The sequence below is a fragment of the Oryx dammah genome, unplaced genomic scaffold, assembly GCF_014754425.2.
Source record: "Oryx dammah isolate SB20612 unplaced genomic scaffold, SCBI_Odam_1.1 HiC_scaffold_18, whole genome shotgun sequence".
NCBI lineage: Eukaryota > Metazoa > Chordata > Mammalia > Artiodactyla > Bovidae > Oryx > Oryx dammah.
In genome coordinates this window covers 78,317,701-78,334,973 of record NW_024070202.1, presented here as the reverse complement: position 1 = coordinate 78,334,973, position 17,273 = coordinate 78,317,701, and positions in this window count along the sequence as shown.

Genomic DNA, 17,273 nt, shown 5'->3' with positions numbered 1-17,273 from the left:
GGGTTCAGTCCCTGGGTTAGGAAGGTCCCCTGGAGAAGGAAATGGCAACCCACTCCAGTATTCTTGCTTGGAGAAGCCCATAGATGGAGGAGCCTGGTGGGCTACAGTCCATGGGGTCGCAAAGAATCAGACACGACTGAGCAACTTAACTTTTCACTTTCAAGTAATTAATACGTCATATCATTAAGAGCTAGATTTAGTCTGAGATCTTCCCCTTGAAAGTCTGTCTCTCCTGATTCTTAAAACAGTGAGAAAATAAAAACAAAATAAAAAATGATGTAGGCAGTGGCGGGGGGTGGCATAAATTCCAGAGAGGACAAGCAGATTATATTCCCTAAGCAAAACCCATCATGAGAAACAACTGGGCTGGATGAGGCACAAGCTGGAATCAAGATTCCCAGGAGAAATATCAATAACCTCAGATATGCAGATGATACCACACTTCTGGCAGAAAGCAAAGAAGAACTAAAGAGCCTCTGGAAAATGAAAGAGGAGAGTGAAAAAGTTGGCTTAAAGCTCAACATTCAGAAAACTAAGATCGTGGCATATGGTCCCATCACTTCATGGCAAATAAATGGGGAAACAGTGGCTGACTTTATTTTGGGGGGGCTCCAGAGTCACTGCAGCCATGGTGACTGCAGCCATGAAATTAAAAGACGCTTGCTCCTTGGAAGAAAAGTTATGACCAACCTAGATAGCATATTCAAAAGTAGAGACATTACTTTGGCAAGAAAGGTCCATCTAGTCAAAGCTATGGTTTTTCTAGTAGTCATGTATGGATGTGAGAGTTGGACTATAAAGAAAGCTGAGTGCTGAAGAATTGATGCTTTTGAACTGTGGTGTTGGAAAAGACTCTTGAGAGTCCCTTGGACTGCAAGGAGATCCAACCAGTCCATCCTAAAGGAAATCAGCCCTGAATATTCATTGGAAGGACTGATGCTGAAGCTGAAACTCCAATACTTTGGCCACCTTATGTGAAGACTGATTCATTTGAAAAGACCCTGATGCTGGGAAATATTGAAGGCAGGAGAGAAGGGGACAACAGAGGGTAAGATGGTTGGATGTCATCACTGACTCGATGGACATGAGTTTGAGTAAGCTCCGTGAGTTGATGATGGACAGGGAAGCCTGGTGTGCTGTAGTCCATGGGGTCACAGAGAGTTGGACACAACTGAGCAACTGAACTGGACTGAACTGAACTGAAGTATAACTCTAACAATTTTTAAGGTAAATAATATAAATAACTCAAGTTTATACATAAAGGAAATTTAATGTAAATAATTTTAAGAACTCAGAACAAGTAAATGGTAAAATCACATTAAAAAAAAAATTTTTTGGCTACACCACACAGCATGTAGGACCAGGGATCAAACTCACATCCCCTGCATTGCAAGTGCTGAGTTTTAACCACTGGACCACGAAGGGAAGTCCATAGAATCATATTTTAAAACCATATTACTTGAAAAGCCACACTCTTCACCACTATCCTCCTTTCCTAAACAGAAATGTTACACTTCTGAGGACAGGGAATCCAGTGATATTTGGTTTTGGTTTTTCTGTCTGGCTGTGTTTCAGTGCCTAATCCATGCTATCATTAGTGAAAAATCCTTCTGCAGCATGATAAATTGTTGATAAACATTCATACTTCATAATAGACTGCCACTTTGTGCTCTTTAATAAGTTTTAAATATATATATATTTAGCTGGTCTGGGTCTTATTTGCAGCATGTGGAATCTTTCTTTTGTTGCAGCATGCAAACTCCTAGTTACGGCACGTGTGATCTAGTTCCCTGACCAGGGATTGAACCTGTGTGCCCTATACTGGCAGCGCAGAGTCTTAGCCATTGGACAAGGGAAATGAAAGTAGCTCATTCGTTTTCAATTCTTTGCGATCCCATGGACTGTAGCCTACCAGGCTCCTCTGTCCATGGAATTCTCCAGGCAAGAATACGGGTGTGGGTTGCCATTCATTCTCCAGGGGATCTTCCTGGCCCAGAGATCAAATCCAGGTCTCCCACATTGTGGGCAGATTCTTTACTATCTGAGCCACCAGGGAAGCCCCCAGATCACCAGGGAAGTCCCTTTAATAAGTATTTTGATGGAAAGGTGGGTGAGGGCAAATTAGTCAACTGCCGTTCTAACCTGACACTTCTGTTATCAAAACATTATAAACTTGAAGTCACAGTGAGGATTCCCAGGTGGCACAGTGGTAAAGAATCCACCTGCCAGTGTAGGAGATGCAGGTTTGATGTCTGGCTTGGGAAGATTCCCTGGAGCAGGAAATGGCAACCCACTCCAGCATTCTTGCCTGAGAAATCCCGTGAATAGAGGTTACAGTCCACAAGGTTGCAGAGAGTCGGACGTGACTGAGCAGGAGCATAGTTAGATTACAAATTTTGTTATTTAACTTCCAGACTTTAAAATCTTTATGGTTCTCCATTACTTACAGACAATTCTAAAATCTGAAGCAGGGAATGTTTGGCCTTTTACAATCAGTCCCCAGTCTTTCTTTCCAGTTATCCTGGACTCAACTCTCTCTTTTTCCCAGTTAATTTGAACTATTCAAATGTAACAGTTTTCAAGTACATTCTTCCTTCAGTCCCTATACTATTCTTTCTTATTAGGATGCACTTCCCCTTTTGTTCATTCAATGAACTCTTGTTCTTCGTTTAAATCCTTCTTAGTGGAGGCCTCCAATTTGCCTGGCCATAATTAGCAAGCTTTCTCAGATCATAGACAGCACAGCGCCATCTTAGCACTTACATCATATTGTACTTAAATATTTAACTTGACCACAAATTTGTATGCTCTCTAAGTATTATTCCTCTTTAAAATGAAGCTCAGCAAAGAGTAAATATTGAATTAATTAATAACATTTAAATATACTCAATAGAAAAATAGCCAGTGAGAGAACACAAACAAACAAGAGGCATACAGATTGAAAAAGACAAAAGTTCCTCAATTCACGGACAACATAATTGTCTACATTGAAAATTCCAAGAGATCTACACAAAAGCTCCTTGAACTAATAAATGAGTTTAGCAAAATCACAGGATACAAGGTAACTATATCCCCAAAAAACTCCTACTTTTCTCCATTCTAGCAATGAACAAGTCTGTGTTAATGATGTTTTATATTTTCTATATTTTATGATGTCTTGACACCTTAGGGGACTTTAGGGGAGAGCTTGCCCCTCCCAGGGCTAGCTAATTTCTAGAGGCAGAAAACAACTTTCCTATGAGCACATCTTTCATATACAAACCAATTCTGAGTCCATACTCTCAGTCATCTCCTGTATCTAACTCTCACACATCAAGCCAGTATCTTTCCTGCTCCAAGTCACCACTGGACCAAATACAGAGTAACTCGGTCCTCCTAGCCCAGAGTCCACTGAAATTATTCACACCATCAAATCCTAAAGTTGTTTAAATTTGCCTGCTCTGATTCCTCTATGCTTTCCTGCAAAGAACAACATAGAAACTCTCTCTGGGCTGTGCCCTCCCCTTGCCCTTGTGCCCCTATGCTTCTCCACATGGCTTCTCATGGCTCTTGTTTCTAGGGATCTGTGAGTACAAACTTCCATGAAAATCAGTGTTGTCTCTGCAATATCTCCATGTCCCTAACTGATTAAAATAAATCCCAGATACATTTTAATACAAGGTGAAATTCAAAATTAAAATGAATGCCTTTTACAGTAGTACCGGAGTCACTCAGTCGTGTCCAACTCTTTGCAACCCCATGGACTGTAGCCTACCAGGCTCCTCTGTCCATGGGATTTTCCAGGCAAGAGGACTGGAGTGGGTTGCTATTTCCTTCTCCAGGGATCCTCCTGACCCGGGGATTGAACCCAGGTCTCCCGCACTGTAGGCAGATGCTTTACCATCTGAGCCACCAGGGAAGTCACAGCAGTACCAAGTAAAATAAATGCTTAGGTAACAAAATATGTGTAGAATCTGAGTGCTGAAAACTTCAAATTCTGATGAGATTGAAGAACCTAAGTAAATTCAGAAATATAGTAACTTTATGGATTAGAATAAGAAGTGGGAAGATCATTAAAATATCAGTTTTTCTGAAATTTATCTATAAATTTAACATAGTCACAATCAAGACCCCAGCAGAAATTTTTTTTGTAGCTACTGACAAACTGAATCTAAAATTTATAACACACGAATACATTTGTATGATAATAAAGCACAGAATTGAGAATAGCCAAAACATTTTGAAAAGAAGAACAAAATTGGAGGACTCACACTATCTGATTTTAAGACAGTATAAATCTATATAATTAAGATAGTGAAGTATTGGCAAAAGGATATATAGATCAGTGGTATAGAATAGAGATTCCAGAAAGAGATCAATATAAATTTGGTCATTTTATTTTTTAAAATTTTCAAAGGCAATTTAATTAAGAAAAGGTAGTCCTTTCAATAAATAATGCTGAAATAAGTGGACATTTTATGTAAAAAAACACACAAAAAAACCCCCATGACTTCACCATAAAAATAAACAAATAATGGACCAAAGACCTAAGTGTAAAATTGAAAATTGTAAAACATAAACTCTTTGTAAACTTGAGTTATTCAAAGAGTTTTTAGGTATGATGCTAAAAGCTTGCTTCATCGAGGAAAAAAGTTGATCAATTTAACTCCATCAACCTTAGAATCTTTGCTCTGTGAAAGATACTACCAAGAGAATGAAAAGGCATACCATTTCCCTGGGAGGAAGTATTTAGAGGTCACAAGTCTGACAAAAAACTTGTATCTAGAAAGGACAAAACACTTTCAAAAGTCACAATATGGAAGGAAATAATCCATTCAAAAGTGGGCAAAAGTTTTAAATAAACACTTCCCCAAAAATGGAAAATAAACATTATGTGGATGCTCATCCTCACTAGTCATTAAGAAAATGCAAACGGAAATCACAGAAAGGTTCTACTACACCTACACAGCTGTCTGCATTTCAGTCAGACAGAAAGCTTCTTGAGTATGCTACAAATGTTTCTACCTGTCTTCCGACCTTGCCACATTCATCTGGGATACCCTGCCTTCCTTCACTGCCAACTCCCCCTGATTCTTTTATACTTAAGTTGGACACCATTGATTCCGAGAAGTCTTCTGTTAGAACTTCAGCCTCCTCCCCTTCACTTGGGTCTGGATTAGGGCCTTGATGGCCCTCCATGTGATCCATCACTTCATGTGTCAAATATATAGTACTGACTGGTTTAATGGTGACTGCAGCCACGAAATTAAAAGACACTCGCTTCTTGGAAGAAAATCTATGACAAACCTAGACAGCATATTAAAAAGCAAAGACAGCACTTTGCCCACAAAGTTCTGTATAGTCAAAGCTGTGGTTTTTTCCAGTGGTCATGGGCAGATGTAAGAGTTGGACCATAAAGAAAGCTGAATGCTGAAGATGCTTTTGAGTTGTGGTGCTAAGACTCTTGAGAATTCCTTGGACAGCAAGGAGATCAAACCAGTCAATCCTAAAGGAAATCAACCCTGAATATTCATTGGAAGGACTGATGCTGAAACTGAAGCTACAATCTTTTGGCCACCTGATGTGGAGAAATATCAGTAACCTCAGATATGCAGATGACACCACCCTTATGGCAGAAGGTGAAGAGGAACTAAAAAGCCTCTTGATGAAAGTAAAAGAGGAGAGTGAAAAAGTTGGCTTAAAGCTCAACATTCAGAAAACAAAGATCATGGCATCCGGTCCCATCACTCCATGGGAAATAGATGGGGAAACAGTGGAAACAGTGTCAGACTTTATTTTTTGGGTTCCAAAATCACTGCAGATGGTGATTGCAGCCATGAAATTAAAAGACGCTTACTCCTTGGAAGAAAAGTTATGACCAACCTAGATAGCATATTCAAAAGCAGAGACATTACTTTGCCGACTAAGGTCCATCTAGTCAAGGCTATGGTTTTTCCAGTGGTCATGTATGGATGTGAGAGTTGGACTGTGAAGAAGGCTGAGTGCCGAAGAATTGATGCTTTTGAACTGTGGTGTTGGAGAAGACTCTTGAGAGTTCCTTGCACTGCAAGAAGATCCAACCAGTCCATTCTGAAGGAAATCAGCCCTGGGATTTCTTTGAAGGAATGATGCTAAAGCTGAAACTCCAGTACTTTGGCCACCTCATGCAAAGAGTTGACTCATTGGAGAAGACTTGGATGCTGGGAGGGATTGGGGGCAGGAGGAGAAGGGGACGACAGAGGATGAGATGGCTGGATGGCATCACTGACTCGATGGACGTGAGCCTGAGTGAACTCTGGGAGTTGGTGATGGACAGGGAGGCCTGGCGTGCTGCGATTCATGGGGTCACAAAGAGTCGGACATGACTGAGCAACTGAACTGAACTGAATGATGTGAAGAGACAACTTATTAGAAGAGCCAACTCACTGGTGAAGACCCTGATGCTCAAAAGATTGTCAGGAGAAGTGGGTGACAGAGGATGAAATGGTTGGATGGCATCACCAACTCAATGGACATGAGTTTGAACAAACTCCAGGAGATAGTGAAGGACAGGGAAGCCTGGCATGCTACAGTCTATGGTTTGCAAAGAGTCAGACATGACTTAGCAACTGAACAACAACAACTGGTTTAATTAGAGATTTTAATATTCTCAACTCTGATCTCCATTAAGTCAGAGATTCCATCTTCTTTAATATCTCTAGAGATTAGCATATTTTAAAAATTGTTGAGTGAGTGAATAAATTCACATGAGTAAAGTTCTGTGTTCCTTGATGTAATCTCAGCCTCTGCTTGACCTCCCTGTCCTAAATCTATCCAAGATTTTCTTAACTGCCAAGACAGCCACTGACATTTTTCAGTCACATGCAGGTATACTCACCCTTCAAAATTAAAATCCTTTTTTCCCTCATCAGAAAAGGTCTGCTTTCTCTGGGAACTTGCTCAGCTGACCAAGTCAGAAACTTGCCTTCTGAATTATTATCCTAAGCCTTTGGACCAGAGGAGTCTTCAAATGCTAATTTTATATCATTGGCTAGAGTTAGTCCTGCAGAGACAGACTGTGTCAGACTTGGGGGCATGAGCATAACTCCAACAATACGGTCCTTTACCACGTTTTTACTTCTGACATTATGATGTAGGTCTGTTCCCTCAGGTGAAGCCCCTGGTCACCCCAAGTCATAGCTTCCTCAGCATTGTAGGCACCACTTGCTCTGTTTGCTTCTTTCCCTGCATGTAGCCTGAGATGGGCAGGCATGCCAACCCCTCCCTGCATCCTGCTGGACCCTGAGTTACAAAAGATAGAAACACAAGGTTGCACCAGCATCATGATAGTAAACAGAGTATGTATATAATTCTCCAAATACCCACATCATCTTACACCATTATGTGAGATTAGTATTGTTGGAGACATCGGGACTGTGACATTATTATTGTATTTTAACAGTTTTTGGAGTGTATTAGAGGCTTGGTAAATGTGACTAATAAATGGGTGATTTTAAAATCCATGGCAAGTCTTGAGATTTCTCCACCAGATATGCCTCATTTAAGATTAGGGTAGCTGATGTCCGTTTACCTTAGATTTGAGGTTTTCTGGGGGAAGTGAGATGGTAAGGAAATTATAGAGCCCCATGTAGCCTTGTTTTCACATCTGTAAAGTAAGATGAGGCTATTCCCAGACCATGAGAAATAAATGAGATCATGTGAAATGAGAGATAAACAGGACAAAATACAAGAGTGTGTATGTTGCCACTGGACTTGGCATGTAGAAGGTGCTTGACAAGGACTGTCTATTCAACATGTGAAAACAGGAAACTTTGTGTACTTTTGCCTTCAGTATAAGAAAAGAAGCTCTTCAGAGGAAAATAAAGCATCTCAGGATTGTTGCATCAGTAACTTTTATGAGAGATATAACTTGTCAATTTATCTCCTTGACAGAGAGAACAGAGAGAAGGATCTCTGAGCCAAGTTGATGCTTCATCACTGAAAGCAATGAGGTGAACATCCTGGTAATTAGTGGAGGCAAAGAATTATCCTCTTTTTTAATTTGGGAAGAATGGTTTACTGGTTTTCTCCAAAATCTTGTCATTGGTTCTCTCTTTTTTTTAACAAAAATTATATAATTTTTAAAGGTTACTTTCCCTTTATAGTTATTATGAAATATTGACTGTTTTATTAATTAAAGGGATTATCCTTTATTGTGGTTTTGTGATCCTGTGCTAATTCAGAAATTGTGGACGCTGGTTTATGCAGAGTTCTTGCTTTTATGTAAGCCTCTGGTTGGAGACATCACACAGTTGGTTGATATTGCTGTTTACTGCTGCAGCCTGCATTAGTTTGTTCTTGGAGGGTTTTTTTCGCCTAGGAGTTGATAATAATTGAACTGTGAAAGTGTTTTGGAGAAATGTATGCCCAGCTTTCTGCATGGATCTTAGCTGAGATTTGAAAAGTGATCAGCTTTTATCTCATCTGACTGGGAGATCTAAGGGCAACAGGCAAAGAGAGGCGCTGTCCATCAGGGAAGGGGGAGGCTTGGCACCCCCATCCCCAGGGGAGTGAGGAAAGTCAAGTCCTGATGATGATGTGCGTGTCTCCTTGGAGAAAGGGGGACAGCTGGTGAAGCTGCCTTCATTATCTCCCAAGGCTTCCAGTTCTGGAAAAGTTCTGGCTGTGAGAGAGAACTCAAAACCAAGAGTTAAGTCGGTGAGAAGCAGCCCATCACACAGTCTGGGACTTGGGACTCTCCTCTGGTGTTCAGTCAGAAGTCTGGAGTCAGGCCCTGCCTTTTGTTTAATTTAGGGAAGATTACATTCAACACATGGGAAGAAAAAAAAGAAGAAGAAGATAACTTCTCAGAATGTGAACAACATCTAATGTAAACGATGCTGGGCTGAGAATGGGAGAAATAGAAAAGCTTTGTGAAGAATGCAGTTCGGTCAGAAAGTCAGAGTCTGGAGATTATGTCCTTCTAGTTCCAGCATTCTGACTGCGTGCAGTTCAATGTAAAACCCAGTTTGAAAGCTAGTCTTACCCAACAATAGATTTTCCCGGGAAGAGGGCTGTTTTCATCCTTTGCATTTGTAATTACCATGTTCGTTTTGTGTGTTTGCCTTGCTAGTACAAGAAGGTGCCCAGGTAGGTGTGAGTGCTCACAATGATACATAACAGGAAAGTGTGTAAGAGCGAGGTCAAGAACACCTGTCATAGGGTACCCGCTGGGGTGTCTGTACCACGTCCTTTCTGAACACACTGTTTGCACACACACAAAAGGGCTGGGGTTGGGGCTGGATATGCCTAGTACGCGTGCCGAGTGTTGGAAGGATGGGGCCGGCGGTAACAAGAATCAATATATATTTACGGCAGGGGCGGGGGAGGGGGGTGCGCGGAGGCTGCAGGGCGGGGCAGCGTTAATGAGAGCAAGCCCGGCTTGTGGTTGGTTCCGGAGTCTGGTACCCACAGAGGAGCAGGCAGGGAGGGAGGGGATGCGGGCGGGAGGATAAAGCGATGAAGTGCGCTGCGTTACCGCGCATGAGGCGCGGTTGTTGGAGCAGGAATACAGTGCGTCTCTGACCCAGCGGGCCCTCTCCTAGCGCACACACTCATCAAATCGCACGCGCCCCTCCGCTGCGGCCGTGGCCGCGGCTCTCCCCCGGCACCCAGAGCGTTACGAGAGCGGGTGGGTGCCACGGTCACCACACCCGGCAGGTCCCCGGCGTCCGGCGCACCATGCAGGGCATGAGCGCCCCCCGTCTCTAACCTGCGCGCGGATGGGAGCATGATCTGTGCCCAGGCCGGAGCTGCCAAGGTAAGCGGGCTCCGGGCTGGGACTCTGCCTACAGCCCCTTCCCCCGCCCTCCTCTGGGTGGCTTCTCAGCCGCTCTGGAGGCCCCGTCAGCGCCCTCCCTCTCCAGGGTCCAGGATCCACCCTCCTCCCCACCCTCTTGCTTCTCCCGCGAGGTTCAATTGTCAGCCTGGGGCGCGCCGCCACCCGGGCCAGGCAGGCATCCCCGGGTGGCGACCCCGGTTTGGGTACAACTGGCACACCGGGCCCTCCTGCCGGGCACAGAGAGAAACAAAGAAGCCCCCAAGCGGGTTCGTGGCGCCTCCCCCGGCCCCCGGCGCCCTCCCAGTGGTGAGGAGGTATCAGGGGAGGGGGCGGAGAGACCTACGTAATCCCCGTTACCAGCCCACACCCACCCCTTGTGAACTAGAGCTCTGGATTTAGGTTTGCCTCGGGCTCCCTTTTAGACAATTGTGTCCCAAGCAATGCCCAGGGTTAGCCAGCGAGCGCCCGCAGCCCCGCAAGCGCTTGCTCGCGCTTGCTCAGGGGGAGCGTGGCAGGTGCGGCCCTTGCTCCCCTGGGTGGTGGCAGGCGGGGAGGATGCGCGCTGTGGGTGCTGCTTCAGCGCCTCCCTGTCCCAGGCTGCTCTACCTGGCCTGCCACCCGAGTTTTAGCGAGAGCAGCCGGTCATGTCGCCTACCGTATTGAGACCTGCACACGGGCGGGGAGGGCGCCGCCGGGAAAAACGCGTCCGGTCCATTTTTGGCTGGAGATGCAGTTGCTCCTACCCCTACATTCCTAGTTCGTGACAATGCAGCAAAATCCGAGGGCTCAACCCCCCGTTCCTCCCGTGCCTTCTGAGGGCCCTGCCTTTTTTATGTTGCGGCCCCTTGGCCGAGTCGCGGAGTGTTGGGTGCGTGGTCTGCCTGCCTGTGTTGCATACAGAAGCTGGGCATCATAAGTTCTTCCTGGCGAATTTCAGCGCGTGGGGGGAGCTGGCAGGGACACAGGCTGCAGAGCTGCCCGGCTTCCTGTGATTCTGGGCACAGCGCACCCCAGTCTGCATTGGGCTGACACCAGACAGCATGTGGGGATTTTCCTAGTTGCTGAAGATATTATTTGACGTTGCTGTAGTTTTGTGCTCACTTCTCTTGGGATCTGCAGTGGTGCAATTCTCCTCTTGTTTTTATCTTTTTTTCCTCTTTGAAAAGATAAGGCTGTGTTCAGCGGAAATGGATACAGGAAGAGCAGCATAGTTCAAAGACTAAGAGAGGCATCTTCTCTCTTTTCCTGGAATCTTAAGGCAATTTAGGAGGGCAGATGCCCTACCCTAAAAGGCCAGCCTTTAAAGACCCCGGCAGTGTCGTGGTCCAAGGCGTCTCAAAGCAGGTGGCCAGATCTGCGTTTCTCCTCAGCGGACTCGCTCCGGCTGTGGCTATTACGGTAATTCGTTCTAGATCGGGGATTCATTTTGAAAATGTGTGTTTTCCACTAAGAAGGGATTACAGTCCACATGTCTTCCCTGGTATGGTGTGTGTGCCTGTTTGGTAGAGAAATAGAATGTGTAGAATTCCCTGTTGCCACCTTCCTCTGCTTGCTACCTCCGCCGGAGTGTGGCATTGGGACAATATAGCGCTGTTTTAATTCCTAGACCTACCTACAGGCATATTGGACTTCAGAGTTGATGCTTAATAAACTGTGTTCTGACTAATTCTGGGATCCCAGGCTAGTACAAGTTGGCAGCTCTGCGGAATGACTGTTGTTTTTGTCTGGGGTAGTTATTTCATAAAGGCAAATTGCCTGAGTTTATTCAGATTGTGACGTTATTGACTGGATAAGGAGACCACATCTTGAGCTGAAACAGCCTATCACCGAATCAGTGTTGAGGGACTGCAGCTGCTGTGGTGTGTGTATATAGCATCACTTGGTTCCTTTCACACTTCTGGCTTTGAAAGATGGGTGTTTTCAAAGACTGCTTTAAGATTTACCTTCTATGGTACTTGCATCAGTATTACTGTTATTATGGGAAATGCTAAAAGGCCAGATGTGATCACAGGAAGGCAAGTCTCAGGCATCTCATTCCTTATTGGTAATGTAAGTTGGACTAGCTGATTTCTGTCCTATCCAGTTCCAGTATTGTGTGATAATGGTGGAGGAGTAAGAAAAGTTACTAAATTTAGCAAGGCTAATTATAGCCCCAAACTATGCAACCCAGGTATTGATGATAGAATTTATGGTTTATTTTTACACCTGCATTGTTTTGAACCCCAGCGTCTGCATATTTCCCATAAAAGAAATTAGCCAACAACTCAAACAGGTCATTTTCTTTCCATTGTATCGAGATTTAATAGGGATGGGGAATAGAGAAGAATGTTGGATTAACTGGATAACAGATTTTTCTCCTTGTTGTGGCTTAATTAGCAATTCCCGCTGTCTTTTGTAGCTGATTTCCAATGATTGATTTTGTTTGTTTGCTCTTAGTGAAAGACTCAGGATAACTGTTCAATTCTATGTAGCAATTGTTAGTAGCCTGCCACTTTCTTTCCCCGATCGTATTTGGTATTGCTCATAAAACTTGCTAGGACTGTTGCCTGTTATAAAAATAAGGCAACAATTATTCTAAACAGGCAAGCAAAATGTTTTTAAGTTCTTATAATAATTTTTACAGTTTAGGGATAGTTGGGATATTTGGTTCTTGATTTATGCTGATCCACACAATTTTCCCCAGTAGTGTGCTCTTTTTTTTTTTTTTTTTAAGTTACAATCAAAATAACATCCTGGGATAGCAATACCTGCCAAGCATAATGAATCACTGCCCGTCTTGTTTTCCCACAGCCTTTTCATCCATGCCGCTAAGGCAGCACCTATCATATTTGCAGTTACCTGAGTTGTGAATGGGCGCAGTCCCCTGGTCTCACTCCTAATGTGAGCTCCTTGAGGACAAGGGCATTGTTAGCTTCTTTTGGCTCATCTCTCTAACCTCAAACTTTGCCCTGAACATGGTATGTTCTCAGGAATATTGACTGTGGACCTCAGATCAGAAAAAAAGCCCTCTACTTGTTTAGGGAGGAGGTAGGTGGGAATTCTTCCCTTCATGAGTCAGATGGGCAAATCAGAGGTTATGTAAGATGCTGAAGGGAACCAGTGAGCTGGGACTCAAATCCAGGCAGAGAGAGGCTCCAGCCCCACCCATGTAGGCTGCAAGTTCAGATCCTGCAGGTTTGGGTTCTTTATTTTTCATTTGGAACCTGGATTGCCCATGTTAACAAAATCGAGGTGATTACTGCCCTGTTCTAGCTGTGGCCTTAGAAGGAAACATGTCCAGTACAAGCACTTTGTGTGCCCATACCTGCACTTAGAAAGGATAGCATCCTTCAGCCCTCCTTCTCTCCACCTCTTGGTCTCAACACCCAGAGCCAGAAAACCACTGACCAGACCCATTGTTTGTTCAAATCACTTTTAACCACCATCTGCTGAGCTTCTGAAACAAGCCAGCAGTTAGCCCACAGACAGCCCTCTTTCCTGCCCCTTCCACCCTGATGGGATCTCCCAACAGAGAGACCCCTGCTTCTCTCCCATCACTTCCTTCCTGTCCATCCTAGAAAACAGCACAGGTTATGGTTAGGAAATCCGTAATTTAAGTGCCCATGTACCATTTCTATAATCCAGTCCTGGGTATGTTTGCTGTTCATGGACTTTTAGAGAATACAGTGTGAAATGTTCAGAGGGGTGTTTATCAAATCACTTTTCCTCTCTGAGGTTAAGTTTCTTCTTCCTCAAAAGGAGGGAGTTGAAGCAAGTAATTCCAAAGGATTAATGGCATGATTCTGTGATTGTTTTTCTTGGTTTATGCAATTTTACCAGTTGAAGGGTGAAAAATATTAATGAGAATTTAACTTTGCAATATAGAGAGAAGAGATACTTAAGGCCATGTGGGTCAGTCTCTGGGTTATCTAATAATCCCTTTAAGTCCTCTGTTAACACTGTTTTTTGTAAATACAGTAATTCTTTCTTATTTGTAAAACTGAATTTACTCTATTGAAGGGAAAAGTTTGTGGCAGTTTCTGATCCCAGTGAGGAGGGCAGTGGGTCAGATGTTTAGAGTTTTAGGGTTTAATGGTCAAAGGTTCCAAGAGCTACTATGAAGCATTTTTAGTTTGGTCATTGAGTGTGTCTTCCAGCTGAGTAACTCTTACACTCAAAAGTATTTCCTAAGATTCATAACAATGTACCTTTCCATTTCTGTCTGCTTCTCATTTTGCTCTTTTGGTTTGTTTTTGCCTCTTCTTTTTAACTACACTGATGTCCTGTCACACCCATAAAACATGCCTGTAGTAGCATTGCCCACCCACCCCCACTCTACCCCACCAAATACAGGTGTCAGAGCCTCATAACTTTCCTCCTTGTCTCAGCCCTTTCATTTTTCATGAGCATTGCTTCTCAAGTGAAGATGCAAGGACAGATAGAGGCAAACCAGCTCGCCTGCTGATTTTGCTTATGGTACACATTTATGTCTCACAGACTTTCTGACCACCGACATTTGTGTCTTAAAGCCTCCTTAAATACTTGAAGAAACCAAGTCCTAGATAGGAGATTTATTGGTTTGGTCAAAAAGTTTGGGTTTTCCTGCAAGATGGTATGGGAAAACCCAAACAAACTTTTTGGCCAAACCAATAGATATCTCATCCCATAATGTTTGGATGTGTGAGTATTGGTAAGTGGCTGTCATGTTCTGTGACTTGAGAACTGTAGGGAAAATGATAAATAGCCAACGTGGGATGACAGTAATGTCATCAACTCATTGGCAAGATGTCACAGGGACCACTGAGCTCCCAGGTCACTGGAGGAAGCATCTGGATTCCATGGAAATAAGTGATGTGCGCTGCTCACAGGATGCTTTTCCTGATTTATTGGCCCCAAGTGGGATGCACACAGGACTGAAAAATGAGAGTTCATGGTACACATGGGCTCTCCTGGTGTTATTGGGCATCTACTACATTTCAGTATTTTGGGGCAAATTCAGTGGATGGAACTTAAACTGATATTGGGGGTGGGGGAAGGTGAGGAGATCTGGGAAAGGATGCCATCTGGGCCTGTGATGATGAATGCTATCATGGAGACTTCATGCGGGGTCCCTTTTATATATTTAGTAGAGCAGATTTTCCCTGTCACACTTTCTAAATCTATTTGTATTGCACAGATGTCAGGGAAATATCATGAGTGTGAAAGAAAAAAAAAAAAAGACCAAAATTCACATCCACGGCCAGGGATTGTAATTCAATCACTTTGTCCTTAAATTGACACCCATTTAACTTGCACAAACGTTTCCTGGTTTTGCTTTCGGAGGTTTAAGTCACAGCAGTTTCAGAAACAGAAATCTCAGTCCTACATATTGGAACTCAGAGATTCAGGTTAAAGGGAAAAACCATGGGGAGATACATTAGACCTGGCTTGCTTACTGTCAGGACCAGAGCTAGTGGACCCACCAGCCATTTGTCATCTTCTTTCCTGTAATCCACTGATCAGCCAAAAAACTGCAGGACACAATTAGTAGGTTTTTATCCTTAAAAGGACTTTTATTTTTCCTTGCTGTTATCCCTAATGCCCTTTGCCATCAAAATTTTTAAAAATATTTATTTTTATTTATTTGGCTGCGCCAGGTCTTAGTTGCCGCGGGATCTTTGATTTTCATTCTGGCACAGGGGATCTTTAGTTGTGACATGCAGACTCAGATGCTGCTTGTGGGATCTAGTTCTCCAACCTGGGATTGAACCTGGGCCCTCTGCATTGGGAGTTCAGAGTCTTAGCCACTGGTTGCTACTGCTGCTGCTAAGTCACTCCAGTCGTGTCTGACTCTGTGCGACCCCAGAGATGGCAGCCCACCAGGCTCCCCCGTCCCTGGGATTCTCCAGGCAAGAACACTGGAGTGGGTTGCCATTTCCTTCTCCAATGCGTGAAAGTGAAGTCGCTCAGTCGTGTCCGACTCCTAGGGACCCCATGGACTTCAGCCTTCCAGGCTCCTCATCCATGGGATTTTCCAGGCAAGAGTACTGGAGTGGGGTGCCATTGCCTTCTCCCTTAGCCACTGGACCACCAAGGAAATCCCCCTTTACCATTAGAACTTAAAACTACTTAATGAACAAACTTCCCCTTCTATTCTGATCACATATTTGTGGAAGTGAGTTTTTCAAAGTTGAGAAAAAATATAATTGAGGGTTTTGCTGGCATTTTCTCCCCTCACCCCACCCCTCAGTGCCACCTCTGTCCACAACCAGACATAGCACCTGCAGGTAAAGGGGACGATAGTTACAGACGCAGTTGGCACACAAGTGTGCTGTTAACATATTACATTTTATAGATCCTTCCTGACTCCATACTCCCCACCATGGATGGTCTCTTTCCTCTTCTATAAAACAGTTCTCTACACTGGGTTTCTTCACTCTCTCTGTCTTAGCCTGTAAAGACATATTTTAATGTATAGTGTTTGATTCAGACAGATAACACATTTAGCACATATGTAGATTATGAATCAAAAACAAATACCCTCCATGCAGCAGAGCACTGTCAGTTCCTTTGAGGCTCTCTGGTGTCCTGGCCTCATCTCTCTCTTGGCCTCTCTTGACAGCATCCCATCCAGGCTTCTGTCCCCTTCCTTCTGCTCTTCCCATGATGATCACCAGTGCTCTTTGCCCTGTTCTCCTATGTGGTCAGTTCTCCATCCCAGTGTCCTGATCTCCCAACAACTTCTCACACTCAGGACCATTCCCTCTTTCTCATGCCCCTGGCTTCTAGGATACTGGATTCTCCTGGTGTTTTGCTTTTTTTTTTTTTCTGTCTCCTTGGGTCTGCTTTCTTAGACTCTCTTGATGGCCCCTAAATTTTTATCCCTGCTGACATACTGATTTTTGACCCCTACATGATGGAATTCTCCAGCAAGGGCCTGGCTGTCAGGTCTCTTCTTACCTTTGTATTCCTTCCTTCAGTCTCAATACTGCCTTCTTGTTGATGATCTCAAGTTTATTTCCCCAGTCCTGATTCATTCCCAGAATGCCAAACTTCCATATGCTACCAGCAGCACCACCCCTTGAATGCCACACAAAAGTTAAATCTACAGGTGCAAAACACAACTCTGGATTTTCACGCCCCAAACCTGCTTACACCCTCCGTGCCCCGAGAGTGATCTCTGTAAGGGACAACTGTCTTTCCAGTTGCTCAGGCCAAATGCCTTTGAGTCTCCGATTTCTCTCTCTGTCTCTCACCCCAGGCCAGCTTTCAGCAAGTCACTCTTCCTTTGCTTCACCTGCTCCATCCAGCACCACCACTCCTATCTAATCTTCCATGATCACTTGCCTTTTGCACTTGACCACTAACCAGTTTCCAGCATTTCTTGTCCAAATCTCTTCTCTTACAGCAGTCCAAGTGATACTGACTAAATATCTGCTAGGTGTCAGGCATTGTTTTAGGTGCTGGCATATAGCGTAAGCACAACACACAGCAATCACAAATCCTGTTTCAGTAA